The 20,690-nt window shown below is 31.0% G+C and overlaps 1 long non-coding RNA gene across 1 annotated transcript; it reads left to right on the top strand.

Annotated features, from left to right (window-relative positions):
• Positions 1-4,814: 4,814 nt before the first annotated feature.
• Positions 4,815-20,392, top strand: LOC145270523 (uncharacterized). Its single transcript, XR_013865417.1, has 2 exons — positions 4,815-4,963; positions 15,783-20,392. It is a non-coding gene; the product is annotated as an uncharacterized LOC145270523 (long non-coding RNA).
• Positions 20,393-20,690: the final 298 nt, after the last annotated feature.

Below are 20,690 nucleotides of genomic sequence, written 5' to 3' on the forward strand. Positions count from 1 at the left end.
CAGAATATTTGGTCGGGATATTGGAATGAAATTTGGGAGGAAATATGTGCGCTACCGGAGAAGAAAAAGAGAAAACTAGAAACATCAGAGGTATTGAACTGCCTAACTAAAAGGAGACGGGGGTGCTTGGAGAAGATGACACTTGCAAATATTTGGGTGTCCTGAAAGCAGACACTATCAAATCTTCAGGAATGAAGGAGAAAGGCTGGACCTAAAGAGGAACAAAACTATACAGTAAGAATCAAATTTTAGGAATAAACACCAGGGCAGTATCGCTAATAAAATACTTTAGACCATTCATAGGCTGGACCTAAAGAGGAACTAAGACATCTTGATTAAAGGACCAGGAAACTAAAGACAATGAACAATGCATTACGTCCAAAAGATGATACCGACTGACTCTATTTAAAAAGAAACGAAGGGGTAAGAGGACTAATAAATGTAGAAGATTGTGGAGAAAGCACACACACAGACACACACATACATAAAAGATTTGGAAAATTACTTGAGCTAGAATGCAGAAAGACTGTGGAAAGAGGTGATGATTACTGGAGATCTGAAGAGACTTGCTGTCACCTAGGTTCAAGGGAAAACCACCGTTCTTTCTCAGTGAGCAATCTTTGGTGATAACTTCTAGTAAGTGAAATAATAATAATAATAATAATAATAATAATAATAATAATAATAATAATAATAATATGTGAAAAGGCAGACGGCAGGAGAGGACTGGTTTGTATAGAAGACTGTGTTAATGACACAAAAAAGAACTAGAAAAATACAAAATGCAAAATAATGAAAGGATAATTATGGCAGTAACAGACACTGAAAAATCAACAAAACAGAAAACAGAGACAAAGGATAAAACTAGAAAAGAAAAATGGGAAGAAAAACAACTACATCGAAGTTTTATGAGAAGGAGAAAAGATGAGAATAATGACAAAAACCTGGACATGGATGTGAAAAGGGCACATAAACCAAGAAACTGAATCCATGACAACTGCAGCACAAGATATTTCGATATGAACAAACCACATCAAAGCAAAGATCGACAAAACACAATAAAACAGCTAATGCAGACTCTGTGGACAAAGAGACGGAATGATAAACCATATAGTAAGTGAATGCAGCAAACTGACCCAAAAGAAATACAAGAAAAGGCATGACCAAGTGAGGAAGGCAGTACACTGAGAATTATGCAAATAACTGCATCTCAAACATACAGAGAAATGGTAAAATCATAAGCTTGCAACAGTACTTGAAAACAAGAACCACAATATCCTATGGGGCATGAACATACAAACGGATAAACCCATCCAAGCAAGAAGACTGGATGTCGTAATAATTAAAAAAAAAAGAAGAGTCGTATCAAATCGTAGACTGACCGCAGGGTGAATATCAAAGAAAAAGAGAAAGAGTGAAAATACACAGAGCTAGCCAGGGAGCTGAAACGGATATGGATGATGAAGAAAATCAAGATAATAATTATAACATTAGTAGCACTAGGAAGAATTATGAAAAACTTTGAAAAAAGAATGGGAGAAATTGGAATCAGAGGACTGGCTGCAAAGATGCAACAAATAATGATACTGAAAACAACTGAAATATTACGGAAAATCCTTGAATGCGGAAACTAATACACATGAACCACATGTGTGGGCCAGACAAACTGCTGCAGAGGCAAAACACAAAGAAGCATTACATGGAACCAAGAACATTGAAACTGCATATCTGTATCTCCTCACCCATCCCATCCATTGCTCTCCCGAAAGGAGTGGTGACAATTAGTCGAGAAGGGTGAAGGAGGATGGAAAGGCCAATGCCAGACCTCCGATGGACAAGTACCAAGAGAACTGGGTGTAGAAAATGTGTAAGGAAAGTCCTTTAAAATTACTGTGCCCTCTGTAGATGTTTAAGGAAAATCCTTTAAAAGTACTGCGCCCTCTGTAGATGTATAATGTTGCAGCAACGTAAAGCAATTCAATAACCAGTAAACACCAGTTCTTCACAGAATCCAACTAGCAAGGTACCTAGACAGACACAAACGGTTACTCAGAACGGACCCAACAATCGGTTACTCAGAACGGTCCCAACAACGGTAAGATATGCTCACACCCACACGGCATGAGAAGCAACAGCAACACGATTCCCGACCAAGTCAATCATCGCTCTCCCAACGTCTTTCAATCACCCGCTTTTATGGCCATTGCAGGCTGGCTAAATTTGCATATTGCGAGAATTCATGTGACTTTGCGAGATATCATCCTTTACAAAAGACGGCGGTCACCATCTTGATCTTTCTTTCTCTATTTTCGGTCGGCGACGCCGAGCCGGCCCCGAGGTAAGTCTTTCCTTTTCGTCCGTCTCTCTTAAACACCCACACAACACACAAACACGCGGGCGCTTGTCTACTGGATGCACATTACACTGGGACCTTGGGGAGGCTTATTGCCGCTCATATTTAAGTGGAGACCAATGGCCACTACCAGCAAGAAATCAATGGTAAGCAGTTGTTGTGATAACGCAAATTTATTTGTAAAGTTTGAAAGAGGTGGAGAGTATTTGATATCTGAGGAGATTCGTTGCCACTAAGCTTCCAGGGTAGATCACAGGTTGTTTTTAAGGAGAGATCTTTGATGACTTGTGTGAAAGCTCCTTGTGTGGAATAATCGGAATTACGTCCCTTGGACTGTTAACCCTCTTTCCTCTTATTGAACTCTTTTGGAACGAGAGACAAAAAAATGTAATGTAATCGAGCCCCACGCGGGCTGTAAGAGTGAGTCAATAAATCCTGTCGTATTTCATATTTCTCTTTTTGTTCTGTTCTTATACTAAACCCTTCAAAACCTTACACCTTGTGAGCCAGTAATAGAAAAAATGCATTCTCTAAAAATATATAAAAAATCAATAAATATTTAATAAAGTAATATATTTTTATAATACTAAAAACATATTCAAACTATTTAAAAACCGGTAATCTGGAAGAAAGAGAGAGCCTGTTTCCTCCGTTTGAGTATAGGTGGCGTTACTGTCTGTCCCCCCCCCCAGTTACGGAAGCACAAAATGTATATAATGACACCCTTGAAATAAAAATAAATGTGTTTGTGTTTGTCATATTTTAATTTTAAACATGTTCTTTTTGGGGTTTTTTTGCAAACATACTTAAGTTTTAATTTTTTTTTCACCCATATTTACGTTTTTTTTTTTTGCAAGCATATTTAAGTTTTTTTTTTTTTTCACCCATAGTTACGTTTTTTTTTTGCAAACATATTTAAGTTTTATTTTTTTTTCACCCATATTTACGTTTTTTTTGCAAACATATTTAAGTTTTATTTTTTTTTCACCCATATTTACGTTTTTTTTTTGCAAACATATTTAAGTTTTTTTTTTCACCCATATTTACGTTTTTTTTTGCAAACATATTTAAGTTTTATTTTTTTTTCACCCATATTTACGTTTTTTTTTTGCAAACATATTTAAGTTTTATTTTTTTCACCCATATTTACGGGTTTTTTTTTGCAAACATATTTAAGTTTTATTTTTTTTTTCACCCATATTTAAGTTTTTTTTTTGCAAACATATTTAAGTTTTATTTTTTTGCAAACATTTACGTTTTGTTGCTTGTTTATTTTCAAACATTTGCATTTTTTTTTACGTTTTTTTTTTTTTTTTTGCAAGCATAAACTAAATGTTTTTGCTATATTTTTCTTTTAGACATATTTATGGGTACAACTGTTTTTTCGCGAATATTTTTTACGCTATTATAATAAAAAAAAAATCAGCGTTTTTTTCTTTTATCTTTTTTATGCCCCACCTTTTTCGTAATTTTTCTGCAATTATTTTACCTTTTCCGCGAGTATACATATACATATATATATATATATATATATATATATATATATATTTGAAAAAAAATATTTGAAAAAACTTACTTTAAACTACAATTAAAAAATAGCGCGATACAATAAGTGCATAAGCACCATTAGATCAGATTTTCAAGTTAAATTCTTTCTTATCTTTTATTTATTGAATTCTTTGGTGAAAGTGCAGAATATACATTTGTGCTTCCATAACTGGGTGGACAGTAAACGGAGGTGCAGGCTTTCTCTTTCTTCCAGATTACCTAAAAAACACCGTATTATTACAACAAAAAAATAAACAGTAAAACAGTAGCATTTTATTTATTATTTTATGTTTATTTATTTTAAATTAAAACAGGAAGTCCAGTTTTGTAAGCGGAACATTTTTACATCGAAGCGAGAATTTCACGTGGCACAGGTTCGAGTCACCTATTCTTCTGTTTTGCCCCATTTTTAATTTCCTAATGTAAATTTAAAAAACGGGCATTAATTTCATTGTTTTGTTCATTTCATTTCTATTTACATTTTATCCCCATTGACCTTGCCAACAATTTCCTTTTTTAATATAAATTATCATTCATTGATTTTCTTCTTACATTAAAAACAGTATTTAACATTGATGCAATATTTACCTTCTTGATTTTTTGGTATTATTATACAAACACCGTGACAGCGAATTAACCCTAACCCTAACCCTAACCCTAACCCTAACGCTGTCACGTATAATAATACCGATTTTTTTTTCTTCTCACCCAAACTCACAGCAAATCTTTTCTTTTTTTTCCCCCTCACTCATATTACAAAAGGTTGTATTTTTGGTACATTAAAAATAAGGAGATTTATTATTATTTGGAAAAAAATATTAATGCATTTTTAACAATAGAAAAATATTCTTTATATTTAATAAATTTGTTATTAAAAAAAAAACAAGACTTGAAATTACAATAAATGAAAATTTTTTTTTCTGCGAACTTATTTTAATTTTCTGCGAACTTGCTTTTCCGGTCGTCATTTGAAATACCAACCTCCATCCGTCAAACTCGTCTCGTTTTAATTAACACATCTTATAATCATTTCTTTGTTGAAAGCAGATTGCCAAACAAAAAGTAAGTATTGAAATGTTTTCGTTTGATTTTAATAATGGTTTTAACATAGAAATGTTTGCATATAAACAAAGATTGATAATATTATAGATAGGTATGGACAAAATGGACAAAGAAAATGCTTCTTAAATGAGGCTTATGATATGTTTTTTTAGTTTACGTCTGAATTTTTTAGGTGCATGATGACTTATTTTTTAGTTTATGTCTACATTTTTCAAAAATAGTTTTTGTTTAAAAAAAAAATCAGATCGAAGTTAATCTCTAAAATCTCTTTACGTGTAAACAATAAAAACAATAAAAAATATTGAAATTTTTTTTTTTTTTTTTAATTTCAATTCCGATTAAGTTTAATTAAAAGAATCTTTGGAAAGAAATTATTTCCACAATAATTCGTAAATTAAACTCATAAGATCCCGAAATAAAGAAAATGTACCTTTTTGGCACTTATGAACATGCCGTGCTGAAATTATTTAGAAATCCATTCTTAACATGGATTAAAGAGGATGTTTTGTAGTAATTCTGGACTTTCTCCTTGCAATTAAATAAATAAAAAAAAAAAATAAAACTTGAATTTAGATTGAAAATTCTATTTTTTTTTAATGGCGTGGTAACATAATTGCATAAGCACCACCTTTTTTAAATAAAAATTCCATTAAAAAATGCCGACAATAATGTATAAAGTAAATATCCAGATACGCTCAGAACACCGACCACTCTAATTTTTTTTTTTATATAGGTAATTGAGGTCGCTGACAACGAATCTGATAGTCAAACTTGGGGCAAATTACCATTTGCATGGTATTAACCCCTGAACCCACGAACTACTTTCCACCATTTTGCAGCTTCCGTTTACGCTACGTGCGCACACTGTAGCATAAACGGCAGCTTGCTTCACCAAGCAAACTGCCTTCTCACATGGCATACCAATCAAAAAATTATGGACTGATATTTTTTAATGACTTAAAATTTAAAAAAAGTACAACAAATTGGGGAACCTTTTTTTTGTCTATATATATATACTAGCTGTACCCGGCCACACGTTGCTGTGGCTCAGTTTGTTAAAATGGAACACATGTGAAAGTAGAGAAAAATTTGATTCTTTTTTTCAAGAGAATGTACAAATTATTTATTTTTTTAACAGATGTTAAGAAAATAAACAGAAAAATACTTCCATCATTAATTATGCAAAAAAATAAATAAAATGTTGATTTAGTGTTTCAATATGCTTATAAATTACGATAAAACTTGCTGAGTATGCACTGTTTTACGGTTGTTGTAAAAATGGAACGGAAACTTAAATTTCGCTTCATTTTAATCTTTCTTAATTTTTTAATTGTGCCCCCCCAAACGAATATAATCAAAACAGTAACATTAAACAATTGTACTTTATGTATATAAAACACAAAATGGGTGTTTGTATTACTGTACACATAGATTCGAAAAAGCTGTCAAAAAAACAAATATATAACAAATAAATGTTATCAAAGGCAAGATAAGTTACTTTTCTGCCAAACTGGATATATTTTTTATGTTTTTATTCAATGTAACATATTTATTCAGCTCGAAAAACATACAGTGTTTACCGATGTATTCGAAAATTCAAGATGGCGTCTCACACCCTCTTTAACATCGTAAGTATGGAAAAAGGTGTTATAAATAATAAACTAGACAAAATACTATTAAAAACCCACCGAATATATGTCAACCTATGTCACGGTAACATATATTGAGCGAGTTTTTAACAGTATTTTATCCGGTTTTTTATTTATAACATTTTTTCCCACACTTACTGTGTTAAAGAGAGAATAAGACGCCATCTTGAATGTTCCAATACATCGGTAAACACTGTATGGTTTTCGAGCTGAATAAACATGTTACATTGAATAAAAACACGAAAAATATATCCAGTTTGGTAGAAAAGTAACTTATCTTGCCTTTGATAACATTTATTTGTTATATATTTCTTTTTGGACAACTTTTTCGAATCTATGTGTACAGTAATACAAACCCCACAAAATATTTATTAAAAACAAAAAAAAATTTTTTTTTAAAGTTAATAACGAAAGGGAAATAATTCCATTTTTAAACGAAAAAGTCAGTTTACCTAACTTACTGTATTTATGCTATTTTTTAAGCAAGAAAAAAAAAGGTAAATATCCAGATACGCTACTACAGAACACCGACCACTCTAATTTGTTTTTTTATAGGTAATTGAGGTCGCTGACAACGAATCTGATAGTCAAACTTGGGGAAAATTTACCGTTTGCATGGTATTTACCCCTGGACCCACGCACTTCTTTCCACCATTTTGCAGCATCCGTTTATGCTACGCACATGCACGCTGTAGCATAAACGACGGCTTCACCAAGCAAACTATGTTGGGGGAGGGGATTTTTTTTTCGAGGACATAGAATTTTCTAATTTTTTAAAATACATTATAGCACTTTTTGGGTGGAAAATTTAAAATTAGCTGAAAAAGAAATAAAATGAGAAAAGGAAAGCACACCAAGTTGGAGTAGGGGGGGGGTTAATTTATCTGGGTTTTTTTTTACCTGGAACATCGAATTTTCAAATTTTCCGTAAGTAACGCACCAACATTTACCAATTGGAACACCATTTAACATCTTCCGAAGATTTTACTTTGTACATTGGGGGCGCGACCGGGGGGGGGGGGGCGGATGTGATGTTGGCGTGCGCCCGCCCCAACATCACATCCCCTCCCAAACAAATTAGAGTGGTCGGTGTTCTGTAGTAGCGTATCTGGATATTTACCAAAAAAAAATATTTAGGTTTGGCTATAAATTCCTAAACTCTTCACCCTAAATAATTTAGGTGACTGAAATAGGAATCTAATTGAATCTTTAATTTCCTGAATAGTATCCGATAATTCATTTTTCTTCGAGTTATATCGAATATATTAATACGGACTTTAGGGGCTTTTTTCGTAATGTTACTGTAAAAATTATTTTTTATTGTTACAAATTACAATGCTTTAAAAAAAGCAAAAATAAATTCTTGCGTTTTTTATTTACTACTGAAAACCCTAACTTTAGTAAAGGTATTTTTTGTTTAAACAAAATAAAACATTTTCACCAAGAGTTAAGTAAAAATAATTAGTTCATTATATTCTGCGATCATTATTTGAAAAATACTGCAATTTTCATTAAAATTCGTTAATTTCCTGATTTTTGGTGAATTTTTAAGTAAAGAGAGGAATCAAAATGTATACACTTTGAGCGTCGGCATTCATTTTGCGACCAGGTGTGGTTAATTTAAGTTCAATCACATGGTTACATTATCAATAAACCCATTGAAAATTTACCGATATTGTAAACACATTCTGTTTATATTAAGCCTGTGGTGTTCTTTTAGTGATGCAATGTTGTCAACTGAGATTTAAAAAAAAAACGCGAGATCAGGAGAAAGAAATGTCCAGAAAATCGCTAGCCAGTTTGGCAGAAAAGTAACTTATCTTGCCTTTGATAACATTTATTTGTTATATATTTGTTTTTTGACAACTTTTTCGAATCTATGTGTACAGTAATACAAACCCGTGTACAGTAATACAAACCCCTTCGGGGAGATTGGAATGCCCCCCCCACCTAAAATGTATTTGGAAAAATCGATTTTATAGTGAGATTTAAGAATGGTTAGTCGAAAAAAAGGTGAAAAACAAAACAAATAATCAATAAATAATTGTTACCAAAGGCAATAAATGCTACTTTTTTTTTACTTACATGAATGAGTTTATTTTATGTTTTAAAGTATTTTCAAGCAATCTAATGCGGGTGTCTGGGTGCCAAATACCTCCAGATTTTCTAGAATTTCCCGTTAGATTGTAAACAAAATCTCCAGATCTAGCAGGAAAACCGCTAAATTGTAACACTGGTCACGTGTTCGAGGGTTCAGGGGTTAATACCATGCAAACGGTAAATTTGCCCCAAGTTTGACTATCAGATTCGTTGTCAACGACCTAAATTACCTATAAAAAAACAAATTAGAGTGGTCGGTGTTCTGTTGTAGCATATCTTGATATTTACCATTTATAAATGCAAATAACGCTAATTTTCACTAAAGTACGGATGCAATAATTACAGTTAATTGATTTCTTTAATTAGAATATTTTTGAATGTACACAAGAAAACAATTCTTTATTTTTCTCAAAAAACGTGGTTTAATGATTATTAAGGACGTTTGTTTACTAATGTTTTTCCTTAGATTTTGAAATAAAACGTTTGTAAAATGTTCAAATAGTCAATTTTAGCAATTACAATACCCGATTTATTTTAAATTTATTATTTATTAAAAATAAACGAAAAAAATTATTTATTAATGATTAAATATGATTCAAATTTGAAATATAATGATTATTTAATAATTAAATCATAAATCTTTACTTCTTCGCCGTTCTGTCCACCCGAACTTCTTAAAATCAATCGTCAGTGGAATTTATAGAATTTTTAAAATGATTTTTTAAAAATGACCCGGAACACGATCTCAATTTTTTTAATTTATTTTTATTTTAAAAATTATATATTAAAATAAATTGCTGATGTTTATACGTTCATTTTTTAAAAAAATGAATATTATAATACCAAATTTTTCAATTTTCCCGGAAACTATCACTATTAAGATTAGAAGAAATACATTTTTTGCGATTTTTATTATATTTTTGCTGTAAATATTGAATAAACAATGCTGAAAGCAATAATAATATCATTAGTTTTAGACATTATATTTTTTCGGGTTATATTCATTTCATTAACGGTTTTTTGTAATGTAGTTGAAATGTGTATATTTTTTTATTTTTATTGTTAACATCTATGATGCTTTGTTTTTATAAAAGGAAAAATAAATTTATTTGATTTTTTTACTTTAAATTAAAAAAATTAATTAGGGCATTTTTGTTTACATAAAATAATACGTTTTCATTAAGGTTATAATAAAAATATTGGGTTCGTTATATTTTGTGATAACTATTAAATACTGTAAATTTCATTAAAATCAGTTGATTTCCAGAATTTTGTTGTATTTTTAACTGAAGGGAGAGGTTTATACATTTTAGGGTATTTACCATTCATTTTGCACGTACATACTTATAGGATTCTTTCTTATCAGGAATTTTTTTTTATTTATTTTCTTTGCAAGTCTTTTGAAAACGATTTTGATATTAAAAACGATGCAGCACATATCCCTGGCAAATATTATTTTACTTAGAAACCATTTTTATCATTCTATTTTCCTTTCCTTTGCATTCGCAAAGAAAAGCCAAAATATCAATTTAACACAAATATTGTTTTATTTACCTTTTACCGTTATTTAACTTGGCTTTCAAACCTGTTTATTTTTTAGATAAAAATTCATTTTAGTTTTTACAAAGTGAATTCAGTTTGATGTTATATGTTACTGTAAAGAAAAACCTCATACCGATGTGTAGAAAAAAACAGGTTAGCTGAAAATGAGTGATAACTCTAATCATCCTCTTTTATTTAAATCTAATGTTCTGTTTATAAAATATAATTTCCAACTCATGTACAAAGAAAGAAATGTGTTTTGAAATTAAAACTCATAAACATTTTATTAATTGAATTTAATGATTGTTTAAGAGGTTGATTGCAATCTCTAAATTATGAGTTGATGTAAAATAAGGGTTTTGACGCAGATTTTTTAATTCCCAGTCAACATCTTTTTCTTATTGTTTATTTAACATTAAAATGAAGACATGTTTTTCTACATCATCATCAAAAAATGTAATTGTATTTTGCACCATGTTCAGAAAATACCAATCCCACAAACCATTTTCTCCTAAATAGTAATAATTTCTAATAGAAACAACATTTGTTGATCTTAGAATCACTCCTTCTTATGCATGTGATATCAAAACAAATTAGACAACTCACAGGTTCGTGGACCTGATCTAATCCCTACTACACTAGTAAAGAAATGCTTAGTTAAGATTAATCATATTCTTCAAACTCTTTAAAACTTCTTCTTCCCTGATAATTGAATCCTAATCAACAATCATGTCCTGAGGATTGGAAAATTTCTTCAATGATGCCAGTATTCAAGATTTCTGGCAAAAGAACTGACCTACTAAATAATCGTTTCATCATTCTCCTTTCCATGTTTGCATTGTTAACAAATGATTCTCCTTTCAATCTTTCTTAACAAATTAAGGACTAGTTTACAACTTTATAAATGATAAACTCCTTGCTACTTAATAATATGGATTTAGCTTAGCCTGTTGTACTGCGGATATTTTAATTGTCATTACTAAACCAACATACCATGCACTGGATAAGGCAGGGAAACTATGGCATTACCCTTGATGAAGGCAAAGCCTTTGACAAAGTCTGGTTTAAATGGCTTCTAATATAAATTAAATTATACGGCATTACTGGATGTATATTTTATGTAGTCAGATATGTTTTAGGAAAGAGAAGAATCAAAGTTGTTCTCGATGGTAGTATGTCTAAAAAACATGATAGCAATGTGTGTGTGCCTCAAGGGTCGATCTGTTGACCTTTATTGTTCCTGATATTCATGAAATACCTCTCCAATAAAATTGTGTCCAAAAGCAATTGCTTTTGGACACAATTTTATTGGAGAGGTATTAATTACAATTACAATTAAAAGAAAATTTAGCAAAGGACGTTTTAGTAAATTTTGACACTGGTAATAGTTAATGCTACCGAGGCTTCTTTCCGTAAGCAATTACAAGAAACTTTCTCAACAACTGATTGTCATGGAAAATAACACCCTGCCTGAAGCCTCCTCATTTAAAATCATTGGCTTTAGAGTCAGAAGCAACATAAAATCGAGCAAATATATGTAGGATATTGCAAAGACTGCTGGAAAATAGTTGGGATCATTCTACCATGATAAAAATTACATTTGAGAGTATCGTATATTTCTACAAAGCCATCATTCACCTTCGCATAGAGTATTGTTTCCACATCATTCACATTTGAATAGCATATTGTTTCAACATTTGTGTCTTGACTCCAATTTCTGATGAAATCCTTGACACCATAAAAATCTTACAAACAATAAGGTAACTGGGGAAAATGTTTTTTAATCTGAAACTTTCAGAAGTATTAGTCCCAACCCTCCACTAAAATTTCACCCTTGTCTGGAAAACTGAAAAGCTATGACGAGCTTTCCTTTTACAAGGAAGGTGATAAACGCTGTTGCTGTAATTATCACCGTGTTAACCTTATTGATATCAGTGAAAAAATCCTTTCTACTGTTCTGTTAGACCGGTTTCATAGACAAACGGGCGCACATATAAGTCAAAACCAATGCATATTTCGAAAAAGGCTTAAGATATACTGACCAAATTTTCACTCTCCAAAAAAAACTGAGAATAACTGGAGCAACAAGTAAAAAAACTATTGTCCGCTTCATTTTCATTGTTGCACTTGACTCTGTAGACTGTGGAACCATTTGGAAGGTCATACATGTTGATGGCATGCTTTCAAACTGCTCAACCTAATCAAAGCCTAATATCTCTCCACATGCACTAAAGTTTGTATGTAGGGTCAGGAGTCATGCTTTTTTGACATACATTCTGACGATCGACAAAGATGTATTCTCTTTCCTACGCTCTTCACTTATACACAATCGACTGGATGACATTGAACACTATGGCCAATTTTCATGGTGCAACAGCTGGCCCAACTAACCTGCAGTGCATGCCACAACACTTACCCATGATGTCTGTGTTGGTGTATCTACTACTAGTCTTACCCTCTTTAACAAGGCCCAACAGCACAGTCTTGCACTCAACCAAGCTCCAATGTCTGTCGTATCGTTGCCATATTTTATCTCTGTGCCTATGTTATATGTTAGATGAATGTGCTCTGATGAACTCATAGCTCTTGTGCCCATTTAGCATATGTACTCCTTAATAACCCGATAAGCAGTATCTCCAATTTTACGTGATTTCAAATATTTACATATACATTTATACATTTATATATACATTTATGTGTTGAACTAAAAGCAATGGTAAGTAATTGACAGATTTATTGAATGCATTGGGACCTGTTGAGTCAGTATATTTTATAGATAGTTATGGAATCATGAGTATACAAAATAACTGTATAAAAGTGCAAGTGAGTATACAGAATTAATGTATAAACGTGCAAAAATCAATTCATATGCATGCAAGAACAAATGTTGAGACCAGTGAAAACAATAGACAGTTTATTTGTTGAACTAAGAGCAATGGTAAATAATTAACAGATGTATTGAATGCATTGGAAAGGATTTGTCAATGTGTTGCAAATGTCACGAGATTATAATAATAATAATAATAATAATAATAAGTGCGAGTATACAGAATTAATGTATAAAAGTGCAAAAATCAATTCACATGCATGCAAGAACAAACAGAGCGACGAGTGAAAACAATAGACAGTTTTCCATGTGCACACAAAAAGTTGAATGAATGCGCACATGAAAACAAAGATGGTGATCAGTAAAAACAATACAGAATACATTGGATAATAAAGGTCTTAACATCATTGCCTTTAGATTAAATCAAAAATCCTTTATATAAAAAGAAAAAAACGAATAAAAAAATACAAAGAGGGATTGTGCATTATACAGATCCAGCCTAGTTTTTTTGTGTGTTAAATACCTTAAAATACAAGAAAATAATAATTAATATTTAATGATGAAACATTTTTACACAAAATACAAAGAGGGATTGTGCATTATACAGGTCCACCCTAGTTTTTTTGTGTGTTAAATACCTTAAAATAACAGGAAATAATAATTAATATTTAATGATGAAACATTTTCACACAAAATACAAAGAGGCAGTGTGAATTATACAGGTTCACCCTATTTTTTTGTGTGTCAACAGCCTTAAAAGTACCAGGAAATAATAATTATTATTTAATGATGAAACATTTTAAAAGCAAATCTTAAAAATAATTAAAAGTCCTCGTAACATACGTTTTGAAGTGGTTCTATGTATGACTTTACCCTACTGTTTAGTGTTGAGACATTATGTTGAACAGAGTGTAGTACGATCCTGAGTATAATTGCCAGTAACAAAGATGGTGGTGTGGAAGCAGTGTAGTTTAGATCCTGAGTGTAATTGCCAGTAACAAAGATGGTGGCGTAGAAGCAGTGTAGGTCAGATCCTGAGTGTAATTGCCAGTAACAAAGATGGTGGTGTAGAAGCAGTGTAGTTCAGATCCTGAGTGTAATTGCCAGTAACAAAGATGGTGGCGTAGAAGCAGTGTAGGTCAGATCCTGAGTGTAATTGCCAGTAACAAAGATGGTGGCGTAGAAGCAGTGTAGTTCAGATCCTGAGTGTAATTGTCAGTAACAAAGATGGCGACCATAGAAGTAGTGTAGTTCTGATCAGATCCTAAGAATAATTGCCAGTAACAAAGATGGTGGCGAACTGATTCTATCCAAAATTCGACAATTTTTATAGTAACTTTAGAAGCTTTTCATTGTTTGCTCACCATGACTTGTGGTTATAAAAACGATCGTCGAAATCATTTGTCTCATACCTTCCATCAGGAGTCAAAAACATTTCAGAAACCTATTCCCACTTCTGCCCCCAGCTACACTCCCAAACGTTAAAAATGCTAATGAATACATGTCTCGCTACGTCCCCAAGAAGTGGGGTCTACAGTCACATGGAATTTATATAGGAATGTGATCCTTTACACTAAAATGTTAAAATTTAATTATTTGGAAAACAATGCCTTTCTGATATTATCTTTAAAGACTGTTGAAGCAAAATCTAGATTTTTATGTTTTTTAGGAGGTAAACTACATTTGATTAGTCATAAAAAACCTAAATATGTTTTTACTATGTAAAGTGATCAGGTATTTTTGCATTAGAAAAACATTTGCTTTGCTTTTGATTTTGGTCTGAAAATTATTCCAACTTGCAATGAATAATACAAATTAAAATAATCGTGAATAAATAATTGTGGATACAAAAGATTTACTTTTTTAAAAATCTAGTTCGAATCAAACACAACTTGGGTACAGAAAATCTTTTAAAAAAAATATGTAGGTGCACCTGGACAATTGCCACCACATTTAAATTGTTTTCGTTTTCGTCTCTTATCAACTATTTCTGCTAATTATTAAAGACTAAGCTACCAGATTATAAAATAAATTGAAAAAAGAATCAATATTTAGATATTTGGAGGCGGGTCTAGTTTTACATACAGCATTCATGTAAATCGATCCCGCATTTTCAGAACCGAGTTACAGCCCTGAGTTGACATTGACTCTTTCACCCAATCCCCCCGCCATTAATATAATTTTGTTTCCTTTTTTGCGACTTTTCCCTTTTAGAAAATTCGGTCTATCCCCATTTCATTATTTAATATTAATTAATTTACAACTTTTAAGGGTTGTTTTTGCATTTAACTACCTGCGTGGTTTTTTAAATAGTACTAGTATACCCATTGGGCCTTACAGGGTAAGATGAAAAATGTTCAAAATAAAAACTGATTTGGAGATTATATTGTTGATTATTTTCTTGAGGAAACATTTATTAAGTGAAAAATAAAACTCCGAAAGCTTCCATGGGACCATATTTATATTCATATTTAAATCAGTTTCTTTTTAACTCAACGGGATTAAATTACAAATAGACAAATATCGGTGTATTATGAAAATTCCAATGTTTGCTTTTAGCATACTATAGTGAAACTTATTTCTAATTTATCTTTTATGAATAACTGTCTGTACCTTAACGCCATAAAAATAATTCTGTTTGCAAAAATGTATAAAATTAATATATCTTTTTGAAATTTATCTTTTGTTTTTAATTTTGCAGAATATCAAGTAAACAACACAAGAAAACAAACGACAATGGATTAAAGTTAAAAACCGGAAATGAGAGAAATTTGAACATTTTCTGATAATATATTGAAAAAACAATTTCATGTTTACTAGTAAAGTATTTCTTCTATTCATAATCTTATTCTATCACAACCTAGATTGAATACTTTTTAACTTCATATGATTAATGTAGGTATGTGTGCAAATTTACACATGTGCATATGACTAATACAGTTATGTACCATTTAATGAATACAAAATATGAGGCATGCAAACTTTTTGAAAAAAAATACTACTGATTGTTTATTTGTTATTATGTTTATTGAGTTACATAAACTGAAATATAACCCTCATACTAAGCCAAAGTGATATTTATACTCTTGTAGTATATGCAGTTAGTCGTTTATATGGAAATCACATATGTTCCAGCCCATACAAATGCACACTGAAGTAAAATATAGAGAAGCAACGTATGCTGCAACATGCAAACACATACTAGAGACATATCATATTGTTGTAAAGTATGTGGCTCTTGTTTTACACTGAAAGACCATATGGTGCAACATATGCGAACACATACTAGAGAGAAACCATATTCTTGTGTAGTATGTGGCTCTTGTTTTACACAGAAGGCACATGTGTTGCAACATATGCGAACACATACTGGAGAAAAGCCATATTCTTGTGTAGTATGTGGCTCTTGTTTTACACAGAAGGCACATATGTTGCAACATATGCGAATACATACTGGAGAGAAGCCATATTCTTGTGAAGTATGTGGCTATTGTTTTACAAGGAAGGCACATCTGTTGCGACATATGCAAACACATACTGGAGAGAAGCCATATTCTTGTAAAGTATGTAGCTCTTGTTTTACACAGAAGGCATATCTATTGCGACATATGCGAACACATACTGGAGAGAAACCATATTCTTGTGAAGTATGTGGCTCTTCTTTTGCAAGTAAACAAGAAAGGATAAAACATGTGAGAAAACATACTGGAGAGAAACCATATTCTTGTGAAATATGTGGCTCTTCTTTTACACGGAAGGAACATCTATTGCGACATACGCAAACACATACTGGAGAGAAACCATATTCTTGTGTAGTATGTGGCTCCTCTTTTACAAGTAAACAAGGTAGGATTCGACATATGCGGACACATACTGGAGAGAAACCATATTCTTGTGAAATATGTGGATTCTCATTTACACAAAAATCTAGTTTGTTGCTGCATGTGCGAACACATACTGGAGAGCGACCTCATTTTTGTGAGATATGTGGTTCTTCATTTACAAGGAAGCAACATATGGTGCAACATTTCCGAATGCATACTGGAGAAAAACCTTACTCTTGTGAAGTATGTGGTACTTCTTTTACAGTTAAACACAATATGTTGCAACATATGAAAAAGCACACTGGAGAATGATAGGGATGAACCTTAAAGAATGGGACCAACATTAGCGTTCAAAGTATTTTTGGCAGAACTCTCTCAGGAGTACATAGACAAAGGACCAATGCATTCAAGAAGATGGCAGTTATCAGTAATGACAACAAATGCAGGTTCTGCCATACAGAATTAGATAGTGTGAGTCATCTGATATCAAGTTGCAACGTTCTTTTAGGGGAATGCTATTATACAGCGAGGCTTGATGGGGTATGTAAGTACCCCCATTTGACCATCTGTAAAAAATAAAACATCCAGTGTAGCAGCAATTCCTGGGAACATCAACCTGAAAGAACAGTTGGAATTGACTTATATACCATACATTACGGCCATGTAATTCATACAGTCACCTACTTTAAAAATGCTGCTGTGAAACTGGACATATTTATATGGAATAAGTCAGAAAGACTGGCAACCTCGGTTCAAGTGAATGACCCTAATGATGGCGATCTGAACAGAGCTAAAAGAGAGAAACAGACCCAAATCATAAGGTCTCATGTATGATATGAAAAGAAACTGGAATCTTAAGGAGATATCAATCATACCAGTTATTTTAGGTGGCACAGGGCTTATGAACAAGAGCCGTTATTCCTACCTTACTAATATTCCTGGTGAACCAAGTTCAATAGATTTCCAGACAATTGCACTCAAGGAAACTGGGAGGATATGAAAAAGAGCCCTCGGTTGGTTTCAATAAAACGCAGGGCAATGTTGGCAGATTGTGCTAATGAATAACTATATTCTCATACAGTATTTCGTTCATTTACAATTTCACAGAAAATCTTGCAACACATGTGAACACAGAAATGAATTGGCATCACATGAAAATCAATTTATTTTTGTGGTGTGTATTTAAAAAATCTTATACTAATTTGATTTATTTAATTCAACTGCTATATAATATCTTGTAGTTCATATGAAATGTGTTGCATGAAAATCAATTTATTTTTGTGGTGTGTATTTAAAAAATCTTATACTAATTTGATTTATTTAATTCAACTGCTATATAATATCTTGTAGTTCATATGAAATGTGTTGCATGAAAATCAATTTATTTTTGTGGTGTGTATTTAAAAAATCTTATACTAATTTGATTTATTTAATTCAACTGGTATATAATATCTTGTAGTTCATATGAAATGTGTTGCATAGAAAGAAAAATGTCTTGAAGTATGCTGCAATTGCAATAAAAAAATGTTGATTCATGATGGAAAAACCTATTTAAGAGAAAAAGATTTGAGTTGACATACCAGACCAGTAACAATTTTACGATATTAATTAAAAACTTTAATCATTTGAAAATAATATAAAAATGAAAACTATTTTAAAAACTTTTTTATAATAGGAAATTAACATAACCTTTAAAACTCTTTCTGATATGACATCAGATCATTATTTACTGATAGAAAAAAATTCTAAAATTATATAAATGAATTTACTTGACTACAAAACAAAAATTATTTAACAACCTAGGAAGAAGTGGTTTTTCAACAGACAGGACCATTCAACATCCAGGTCCTTTGCTTGAGTGACTGCTGAGCATCAATAACCCAACTCAGACGCAGAATATTGGGAATGTAGTAGAACATTTTATTAACGTTATTACAACAAGAGTATTACAGATTTCTGATATGATCGACCGGAATACAGTTGAAGACCAGCTCACCCAAAACAACGTAGTAACAGAAGATATCAAAAGGAGAGAACCTCGAAGAAGAATGTCTATTTTTGGTTCCTTTTTCTTTAATTTGCTCAGTTTATCCTCTATTTACTAAATTAAAATACAATTTTAAAACGTACAAAAATATGAAATATATAAACTTAGCAAAGAAATGTATTTTATAAATAAAAATACACTGTTTAAAATTACAAAAATATGCAAAATAATACCTTAACAAAGAAAAAGAAACAAAAAATATAAATTATTTCATAAAGTAAAATACTTTTAAAAGTACAAAATTTTCAAAATATTAATTTAGCAAAGAAACAAGAAACAAATTATTTGATAAATAACAATACATTTTTAAAATGTACAAAATATGCAAAATATTTACTTAGCAAATAAAATGCAAAGAACTATTTGATAAATTATTTGATAAAGTAAAATACACTTCTAAAAAGTACTAAATGTGGAAAATATTAATTTAGCAAAGAAAAAGAAAGGAAAAACAAATTTGATAAATTAAAATACACTTTTTAATTTAGCAAAGAAACAAGAAACAGTTGTAAAACGTACAACAATATGCAAAATAATATTTTAGGAAAAAAAGAAACCGAAAGCAATGTATTTGACAAATAATAACTTTCCAAAGAAAAAAGAAAAAAAACCAATTTATTTGATAAATAATAACTTTCCAAGAAAATAGAAACAAAAACCAATTCATTTGGTAAATTAAAATACACTTTTCCAAAGTACGAAATATACTAAATATTAATTTAGAAAAATAAGAATATAAATTGATACATTTTAAAAGTTTTGGTTTAATTGTACAGTAGATATAGTTCTCAGCTGCATACAATGGCAGATAGTATCGTGCTCTGCCATCATATAACTGAGAACAATATTGTAAAATTGGTGTTTACGCATTTTTGATACAATGCTATTTGTAAATATTTTTTCAGGTTAAATTTAAGTTTCACAAATTTACAGATAAAAATACTCATTGAAACATAAAGAAAAAAGATTGCATGTGTCTGTTATAGAGAATTAAATTAAGTTTTAAAAAAAAGAAAGCTCCATGGAAAAACGGCCACAGGAAAAAAAGCATGTCTTGTTGTGTAGGAGAAATGGCCATTATTGAATATCGATTGAAAATGAATTTTATGACCGTTCCAGAGTTTTTAAAAGAGACTATCCCCTGCCAAATATATATAATAATTTTTTATTAATAGAATAATACAAAGACGGATCATTTATTACTATGGACAATAAACCGAAAAAGTGGAAAAGAAACAAATATATAACACATCTTTTACGAAAGGCAAAATATTTTGATGAGTTTTAAGTGTTTTAACATCTTTTAAAGCGTTTATTCAGTTCGGAAAACGAGTAATGTCGAGTATACAAGAATCATGACCATGTAACGATCAAATCTTTGAAGTCTCAATAACAACTCAAAAATAGAACATTGAACAATATATTGTTAGAAACATAAAATAAATATTACCGCCAGATTTATTAGTTATATATTCCGGTTTTATTTACCAGTTTTCTTGTTCTCTTTTCTATTGTAAAAAATACTCCAAGAATTATTGATTGAAAATAGATTTTTATGAACGTAATTGGGGAAGATATAATTTTTAAAAATGCTTCTTTCCAACGTTTTTATTAACATAATCTAAAAACACTTGCAAAAAGTAATAAAGTTTTTTTTTAATCTATTTTTCAGGCAACATGGCTACCAGCAATTGAAACATTGAATTTCAATAAAATTTTCAAATTTCAAAGTAAATTA

Source organism: Euprymna scolopes, chromosome 46 (assembly GCF_053919585.1).
Source record: "Euprymna scolopes isolate OS-2025 chromosome 46, ASM5391958v1, whole genome shotgun sequence".
In the NCBI taxonomy this organism is placed as follows: Eukaryota; Metazoa; Mollusca; class Cephalopoda; order Sepiida; family Sepiolidae; genus Euprymna; species Euprymna scolopes.